The sequence below is a fragment of the Capra hircus genome, chromosome 26 (genome assembly GCF_001704415.2).
Source record: "Capra hircus breed San Clemente chromosome 26, ASM170441v1, whole genome shotgun sequence".
Taxonomy (NCBI): domain Eukaryota; kingdom Metazoa; phylum Chordata; class Mammalia; order Artiodactyla; family Bovidae; genus Capra; species Capra hircus.
In genome coordinates this window covers 34,530,602-34,540,704 of record NC_030833.1, presented here as the reverse complement: position 1 = coordinate 34,540,704, position 10,103 = coordinate 34,530,602, and positions in this window count along the sequence as shown.

Genomic DNA, 10,103 nt, shown 5'->3' with positions numbered 1-10,103 from the left:
AAGTCAGTCAGCTTGGAATAAAGGGGAGGAACTGAGGCCTCTGGGAGTGAGACCTCCAGCTGAAAACAGACTGCAGTAAAAGGAAAAGGAACACGTGTATAAAACAGAGAGGTTTTCAAAAGCCGCCCAGAAACTCTGGGAATCAGTAATAACCACAAAGGAAACGAAATAAATAGGGAAAAAGCAATTATTAACTCAAAAAAATGTACAAGAAATTTCATTACAGTACAACTATAAGGCTCAGCCAGGAAGTCTATTTACACAGTCAAAATAATGTAAGTATTGACTATCAGTGTAACAAAAAACTGTGATAGACCACACTGGGAGGACATGTAGGAAACCAAGCATGTGGGGAGAAGAGAGAAGAGGGGAATAAGGGCTCCTCTAATCCACAGCAGGACAATAGTACTATCAGCAGAAACAGCTAAAAGGCCTGGAAGTGACTATGGTAGGCAGAGTAATGGCCCCTCCAGGATGAAGATGCCCATATCCTAATCCCCAAACCCACAAACATGGTATCAATACCTGGCAAAAGGGAATTAAGGCTGCAAATGGAAGTAAGGCTGCTAATCAAATGAACTTCAAACGGGGAGATCATCCTAGATTATCCAGGTGAGCCCAAAGTAACCACAGGGTCCTGAAAAGTGGAAAAGGGAAGGGGAAGGCAGTCAGGAAGCTGTGACTATGTTAGAAGGTCAGTGGTGGACGGAAGTACTCAACTGGCCATTGCTGGCTTTGAAGATGCTGAAAGGGGGCCATGAGCCAAGGAATGCAGGTGGCTTCCAGAAAGTGGAAGACACAGCCCTGGCACCATCTTGACTTTCACCCAGTGAGACCCTTTTTGGACTTCTAAGCCAGAGAGCTGTAATTTAAATTTGTGTTGCTTTAAAGCCACTACGTTGGTGGTCATTTGTTCCTGCAGCAACAGAAAATCATGTTCCGTGACTAGCCCTGGGGAGTGGATCATCAGGATGAGGACTGACACAGCCTTCTTCCTAAGCCTTGCAGTGTTATTTGACTTTTAAAGTCACATATATGACTCTGATACAAATTAAATTTTAATTTTAAAAGAGCTGGGACACAAATTCTCTCTTGCCAGAGCTCATAATCCAGTAGAGAAAAACAGGGCCCCGGCTACTGCTGATAGGCAAACACGGGAAGAAAGCACCTCTTTGAGATGTGAGGACATCTGAAAGGAGTAGGCGTTCACCAGGCAAAGGAGAAACAGGCCTGCTGGAGAGGGATCAAAGACCAGGGGGAACATGAAACAGTTCTGAATGATGGCACATCAGTGGGTCTCGCAGAGTCAGCAGGAAAGGCTGGGTGGACAGTTCCCAACACCACAGGTGTGACACCTGCCCCACTGCTGGCTTCTCTGACTGGGGTCTGGGGCTTGCTGCGCATATTTAGGGCTGGTATGGACAAAAGAAGACCCCAAACACAACGTTTTTCTGGAACATCAATTGCACCCAACAGTGAAGTGTTTTAAATGCTTTACACTAAAAATTAGCACAGATGTATTACAGAAGACAAAACTCATGTGAATTTTTAACATAAAAATTGGTGACTTCTTGCTTGAGAGGCCCACTGTAGACACTAAGCTATCTGCTGACCTCTGAGCATCAAGATTCAACCATCTCTATAATTATTACAAGAGTCAGAAGAAAGGTTAAAGGGCCATCTCATGCATCCATCAGAGCACCTGGGACTTCACACCAGCAACCTCTCAAGGGCTGCCTACCCTCCCTGTGTTGGGTCCCAACATGAATGGGAAAGTTGAGAAGCATCTCATTCTTTTCCAAAGTGGTCTGGGTCCTGCTATTGCAGGGTAACTTAGCTCTGCCTGGGGAAACAAACAAAAACTACCACACTGAATGTTTCCTGCATATCTTCTCTTGGTCATAAGCCTGTCCATCTTTCTCCCATCCCCCCTCTAAAGATTACCAGGATCACTGAAAAAACCCCAGCTCGACCATCAGCACCTCCGACCCCTTACAGCACAGGCCTCTGTTAAAAAATACATTGCAGACACTCTTTCCATGGAAGGAAGTCAAGAAATAGGGCACATCTCTTGGGAGAGGGTGTCCCTTGTGTCCACAAACAAGGGTGGAAACTTTTTCTATTGTTGTGGCTGTTTTTGTTATAAAAACAATAATATCCACGTAACAGTGAACTGGGAAATTTTTTTTTCTGTAAAGACCCACTACTGACCACAGAGGAGGATTAGAGAGGGGAAAAAAAAAAAACCATATATAGATCTCAGTGGAAGACCACACAGAATTAAAAAGCAATTTAATTGGGTTTGGTTTGTTTTTTCGTGTGTAAAACCCATACACACATTCAAAACAAGTGAACTCAACTGATTTCAAACAGAGAGGATGAGATGTTAATAACACCTTAAATATATTACACTTAGTTATGTCATTGACAGAAGATAAAAGATGGGAGAGGAGATCAAAGAAAAAGATACAATAGGAAGAGAGAAAAAGAAATGGATAGAGGTGGGTATGGGAGAAAAAGCACGGGAAGACAGCAAGACACAGGGACGGACAGACATGAGTAACCACACACAAAAAGAACAACTAAAGCATTCACAGAGACACTTTCTAGGCCAAAATAAATGACACTGCATATGCCAGGGTAGGCTTGGGCTATAGACTTCAAAGGAGTATCACCTTTTATCCTTGCCTTCGAATGGTTACTAATCTGGCTAACCACTGTTCACAGCTCTTTAATTGCTCATTTAAACATTCTGAGGCTTAGCTCAGGTCAAGGGCTAGAAGCTCCCTTCAGATGAGCCACAGTCAAGCAAATCATTTACCTCCAAGTATCTGCTCTACAAAGGGAGTACGTGAAACACTCTTACACAAATCACATCTCAGAAAATGTACAAAGCACCAATGACAGACAGGACAAAATGCTGTTTGCATTGAAAAGAAACTCCATAGAAAACTTTTTAGTTTTGCATTTAAAAAGCAAAAACAACAACAACAACAAAAACAACCCAGAACTGGTACTTCAGCAGAACGGGTTCCCACCTCAGCATTTTCCAGCATCACTCCCAGCACATTTGACTTTCCACGTGTTCAAGTTCTGCCTGCCCCACTGGCTTCAAAGGCTTGAGTTGGCTCTGAAACCAAACACTGCAAGCTGAGGGTCAACAGAGAGATCTCAGGGGACTGACTCCCAAGTCAGTCTCAGCCCTGCCTGGACTTTCTATCCATCCTCTCCAACGATTATCTAAAGCAATCCCTTACTTCACTCTAAGGGCTGCAGAAACCTGCTATTTCGCAGCTGATAGAGCCTCCCCCTTTCAGCTCCATCTCTTTTTCCTCCAAGTCAGGTGTCTATGTTTTCCCCTTCCTTACCTGACCAGCCCCCAACCTCCTACCTGGTCTATTTCCCCAACCTCTCCCTTCTGCCCCTAATCTCGCCTTGCTCTTCTCTACCCTGTCTTAGTATCATTGCTCTCAGAGGAAAAGGGGGCATAGGAGGTATATTTAGAACACAAAACCTAGAGTCAATCCACCTGAGTTTCTGCCCAGCTCTGTATCTTGCTAGCTGTTTGACCTTGAACAAACAGCCAAGCCACCCAACCCCTCAAATTCCCCAGTGAGGGGGATGAACCTGGCAACCACAGAGGTCTTGTCCAACTCTCAGGTCCCAAATATTCAAACACCCACCTGTATAACCATAAATAAAGCAGTGAATTAAACATACACAGGCAGAGAGAATGAATAGAAATTCCCTTTCCTCAGCATTCTGTCACCCCAGCTAGTGTCCCCAGTCAACCCCCCACACTGAGGGGCTGTACCTCATTCTGAGCTGTTCAAGCTCTAAATTACTTAGATACAGCAAAGCCTCCCCCAATCACACTAATCAAGGAAGATGAATCTGAATATCCAACAGAAGTCTGAGTCCTGGAATGTTTCTTTCATGCCATAGAGCAATACTGTGAATTTAACATCAGCTTAGCAAACAGAAAAGAATCTAGAAATGCCATCAAAAACTGTCTTGTGAATCTAAGAACAGTTATGTGTCGGGAACCCTGGAAAATAATCCACTCCTAAGTCCTCCACTTTCCCAACAAGGGCAGAGGCCCAGAGAGCAGAAGCCACAAACCCAAAGCCCAGCGCAGATCCATGACCGGATCAAAGCCAGAGGTCCTGCTTCTGGCCCAGAGGACTTTCACCAAAGTTTTTGAGACCATCCATTTCCTTTTTCAAAGAGACAGATTAAACCCCAAATTACCAGTGAGTTCTCTCTACAACAAATCTATTTCCAAATCCAGGGAAGCAGACCAGAGCTAAGTTTGGATGGCCAGATGATTACTAATACTGCCTAACAAGCTTTCTTCCCTGAACCCTGCCCATTCATTCTCTGCAGAGAAAACCCCAGACTCTGCTATCTATATGGAACTCTATTTTGGAGAAGTGGGAAGCGAAGACCCGTACAGTTCTTTGTTCTGACACTAAGAAGCATCTGCTTCCCGATAACTCCTACCTCACCTTCCAACATTCCAAGTACCTTCAGAAAAGTTCTTAGAAACTCTCCAACTAGAATAAAAGAAAGCAGGAGGTAACAGGAGGAAAGGTCCAACTGAGGGTGGGTGTGTAACAGACGATGATAATACCCTCCCAGCTCTTCACCCTAGGGGTAGAAAGCATCTCTTTTCAGCTGCTAATACCCTGCACCAGAGACAGTCACCAGAGACAGTGCCACTCAGCGCCCTCCAGCAGAGAAATGAGCTCTCTGCAACCCCCTGAAGAACTAACCCTTTCCTAACCATCCATTCTAACAGTGCCCAGGACAGAGGTACCAATAGACCAATCCTCCCCAGCCCTCCCCTCCCACCAAGAGCCTGAAACATCAGAGCTCTGATGGCAAGGAGCTATTTAAGGCAGCATCAAGAGGGTGGGGCAGAAAATTGCTGGCAATATCCTCCTCCTCCACCCCTCCCTCCCTCACAGCCAACAGACACAGACACAGACACACACAGAGACACACACACACACACACACACACACACACACCCACACCCCCTGTGGCTCCATAGACAGCCATTAACCTCCCCTATGTCTCTAAGGTCTGGACATCTGGAGTCCCCAAACGTTCAGCATGTTTTCTCTCATTGAGGCTGCTCCACCCCTTCTCTTCCACCACCACCAAGCCACCTTTCCAATCAAAAACACAAAATTTAATCTAGAGTTCAACAACCAAGGGGCTTGGAGATAGACAAGCCCTCCCTGGCCTGCACTTAGGAAAGAAAAAGGGCACCCGGGGTAGCGGGGGAGGGGTGGTGTCAGAGGCCTGATAAGCTAGATAGGCTCCATGCTATCTCTAAATGAACCTCCCTCCTATTGATGGTGAAATCAATTCGGGCAATTTCGACAGGTCGGCCCTGTGACAAGAGGGGCATCCCAGCGCTCAGTTTACAACAAAAATCCAAAGGCTCAGCCAGAACATGCTGGGAAAATCCAGGGTCTGGATAAAACGAGCTACACTCAATGGGATCCTTTCTGCTTTTATGTAGCAATGTAATAGCGTAATAAATTCTGTCTGCCAGAGGAAAGCATGCACTGGTGAATTTCAAAGCCATTTTAAGACAGCGGACGCACCGGGATGCAGAATTCAACAGCACATTCCCTCGTGGAAAAGAAAAAAAAAAAAAACGTAATGATTTCAAGCTTGTTTGCCCCTCTATCTTGAATGGCGCTAGCGCTTATCAAGGAAGCCACCTCGGAAAGCAGCCAGAGGAGAGCCGGGGATGCCCGGGGAATCCGGAGAAAGGAGTCGCTTTCTGTTCATCTCGGTGAGGAGCTGGCTAGCACGAAGCTGCCAGTCACTCTGAGGGACGAAGGATGAAGAAGCATGGCCGGATGGGCAGGCTCCGGCGTCCCCGGACACACATACACACGCACCCACTCATTCTGGCGGGTCCTAGGCCAGGCCGATAGTCCTTGCTCTCCTCCCGCCGCCCTCTCCTCCAGAGGGATGCTAATGAATGAACACACCTGAGAAGCCTCCATCCTGCCGCTCGCTCCCTCCTTCTTCCTCTGGCTGCTGCAAAGGAGCCTCTCCTCGGTAGTTTCACTTTGCAGCGTAAACCCACTCGGGCTTTGATGTCTCCTCCACCCACCCATATTGCAGCCAGCCTGAAGCAGGCGGACGTTCTCCTTGCAGAGGCCATGATCGCACGTACCCCCACCCACCAAAAAAAAAAAAAAAAAATCTGGAATATCCCAAACCCCGGCACACTGGGAAACTTTCCCTTAAAAACTGAGGATCCACCAAGCAGGCAGGAAGGAGGGATCGACCGAGGGGGGTCACGGTTTCCCCCGCGACCACGGAGGATGCTCTGGGGGGAGGGGGTCCCCCAAGTCCTTCCAACAGCTGGCCCTTTAAACGCACCTCCTCCGAGCGTGAGACAAAGGCGCCGCCCGCGGGGGCCGGGCTGGCGCACGCCCCCAGCGCCGGTGCTGGCGATCAAGCAAGCGCTGGCCGAGAGGCGGCTGGCGCGGGCTTACCTTGCGGGTCTCCGGGCTGGCGGGCCGGCAGCGCGCGTCCTGCCCCACTCGCACTACACGCTGCAGTTGGCCCCGCTCTGTTTTTCTGGGACTCGGCGCTGACTTCACCGACACTCCGCGGCCGGCCAATGGGCTGCTGCGGCCGCCCCCTTATTAGCATGCGTCTGGAACCGTCCACTCCGGCGGCGCCTGGGAGGCGGGCGGTGCTAGGGGGCGGTGCCGGGCTCCGCAGTGACAGGAAGGGGCGTGTGCGCCAATGGGAGGCGATGAAGCGCCTCCCCGCCCCGCCTCGCTGCATTGTGAGCCGGGCGCGCGGGCCCGCGGATCTCCGGCCGAGAACGTGCCCGCAGTCCCAGTAACCCTTTTTTGTCCTGGGAAGCCTCGGGCTGGGCTGGAAGGTGGCCCGGCGCGCCCTCTGATTCTTCTGAGAGACCATCCCAGGGGAGCTGGAAGGAATCTTAGGCATTAAAAAATAAAAAAATGCTAACCTGTCTTGAGTGCATATAACTTAACCCCTGTACCCCAGTTTGCTCATCTTTAAATGGTCTAATAACCAGTACCTATTTCGTAGGACATAGAGAAGATGAATATAATTAATGTATGTAAAGCTCTTCCCAGGTGGACTCTAGTGGTAAAGAATCTGCCTGCCAATGCAAGAGACAAAAGAGACACAGGTTCAACCCCTGAGCCCGGAAGTTCCCCTGGAGGAACTTCAGTACTGGCAACCCACTCCAGTATTCTTGCCTGGAGACTCTCATGGACAGAGGAACCTGGCGGGCTACACAGTCCATTGGGTCGCAGAGTCCGACACGACTGAAGCAATTTAGCACACACACACTCATTCATGTAAAGCGCTTAGATGGGTGCCTGGCCGTTCGGCCGCATGTTTCTACTATCAATACACCTGACCAGTCAATATGCTTAATACTTCCTAGTTTTTCTCTGTTTTGATCCTCATAGTCTTAGAGGAGAGTCGCTATTACCAATCCATATTTTTCAAGTGAGAAATCTGAAGTGGTTTAAGTGGCTTGGTCAGGGTCACACTGGTGCAATCAGGATTTGAAGCCAGGCTCTGAGACTTCATTCATGTAATATATTATTCAGCTAGGCCCTGGGGTTACTGCCGAAAATAAAACAGACAAGCCTCCTCTGCTCATGAAGCTTCCATTTTAGTGAGGAGAACAGGCAAATAAACAAGTGAATAAATAAACAAGATTGGAGGCAATGTGTCAAGTAGTGTGAATAAAACAAAACAGGGTCATATGCAAGTGGAGAGACAAGGTCTTTGCTAGATGGGTTCAGAGATAACCTCTGTGATATCCTGACCTCTTCCAAGCCTTCTCAGTGTTACAGAAAGAAAACAGGGAATTCAAAGAGGAGAAACCCTCCTGCCCAAGGTCATTGCCGGCAAGTAACCAGCCTGGAAGTTGCTCCTGCCACACCTAGCTTCCTGAATCCCTGGGGCATCCTTGAAGGTGGGGCAACCATCCCTTAGGCTAAACACCACTGATTTTTGTCACTGCCCTTGGCAAGAATCTTCAGTCAAAGCATGTTCCCAGTTAGCAGACTGTGTGTGCACAGGAAGGAAAGACTTTGATGACTGCACAGTCTCATGGGAAACACATCTGCTAAGGTGCTTGGATATCAAGGAACAGTGACAATTGTTTGCTGAGCACCTGCTGTCCTAGGCTGTATAAAGAAAAAAAATTTTTTTGAAGTCTCCTAGCTGCCCGGGAGTTTATTCTACAGTTGAATAAACAAGAAACCACTAGAAAACTTATTAATCTAAGGAGCCCCCAGTCCAAACCTCTCCCAGCTTGCACCTCATCCTGTTGTTGTGCAAAGAACATTAGGCTAGAAGTCCAGCTTCCTAGGCTCTGCTATGAACTTCCTCCACGATCTAGGCGAGACAGTTCCTCCTGGGCCAGTAAAGTAATGAATGAAATAGCTAATACGCTTGTCCCTCTGTATCTCTGGGGGATTTGCTCCAGGATCCCTCTCAGATACCAAAAGCTGCAGATGCCTCAATTCCCTTATCTAAAACGGAGTAATACAAGGAATGTGATTCCCTGGTGGCTCCAGTGGTAAAGAATGCAGGAGATGTGGTTTGGATTCCTGGGTTGGTAAGATCTCTGAAGAAGGAAATTGTAACCCACTCCAGTATTCTTGCCTGGGAAATGCAGTGGACAGAAGAGCCTGGCGGACCACAGTCCGTGGTGTCACAAAGAGTTGGACAGGACTTAGTGACCAAACAACAACAACAAACAATACAAGGAATACAGCTGACCCCCCAGGATCAGTGCGTTTCACATCTGAGGATTCAACCAGCTGTGAAGCAAATTTCATCACATTTGATTTAGCTGAATCTGCAGGCACAAAATCACTGATACCACACTGCAACCCCAGGAGGAACTGTTACTATTATCTTTAGTTTATCCACAGAGGAAAAGAATGACAACCGGAGAAACTAAGTTAATTGCCTACCCAGCAAATTCATGGTAACACTATCTAAAACAGCTTAAAAAAAAAAAAAACAAAGATTCAGTTTGAGAGGTTAAGAAAATTACAGTACAACCAAATGACAGAGTATCACACTGCCATGAAAAATGAAAAAATATAATGATTCATTAACATACAAAGATGCTCATAATATATCACTGAATAGAAAAGTAAGTTGAAAACTCATTTTGTGCTGCAATCTCACTAGAACTATTTCTTATGGGTTATGAATATCTTCTCCTCATCTATATTTTTTCTTTTTTTTTTTCATCACGAACATCTATCAAACCGTTCAATGAAAATAAAACAAAAGCATCTTACAATAAAAGACAAGACTCTACCCATGGAGATCTGATCTCTAGGCAAAGCCTTCCCCTGTAAGTGGGAAACTGCCTGGAGAAATCTTTAATGAGGCCTCAGTCCTTGAGTCATCCCTCAAGTGTTACACTCCTCTGCTAGTTCCAGTATGTAAGTCATTAGGGTTTATGAGATAAATGAGAACATACTGGAAGGACAGATAGGAAGGGGAAAGGGTAGACAAAAAGAAGGAAAAATCTTACTATTCTGCAACACTCATCTAAAATGTCTCCTCCAAAAAGTGTTCAGGTAATGGCGTATATGGGAAAAGAATCTAAAAAAGAGGGGATATGTGTATGTGTGTAATTGATTCCCTCTGCTGCACACCTGAAACTAAGCCAACACTGTGAATCAAATATACCCCAACAAGCTTTTTTTAAAATAACAAGTGTTTAGAATTGTGATCTAATAACATTTTGACACTGAAAGTGACCCAAGAAGTCGTCATGTAAATTTGCTGTTGTCTGCAGTCTTTCACTGATTCTTCTAAGTAACAGGCCCTGTGCTCAATGCTGGTGAGACCTGTCTCCCCACCTACCAAAGGTAACCCCTGAGCAAGCAGAGGCCCAAGGAAGTCTAGCTTCACTGGGGTGCTGAGAAGGTTCCCACACTTGGTTCTTTACTCTCGCCATCCTGAAATTCTCCATTTGTAAACAAGAGACCAGATGTTTTCATTTTGTATTGAGTCCTATAAACTATGTGGCCAGTCCTGGGGAAGAG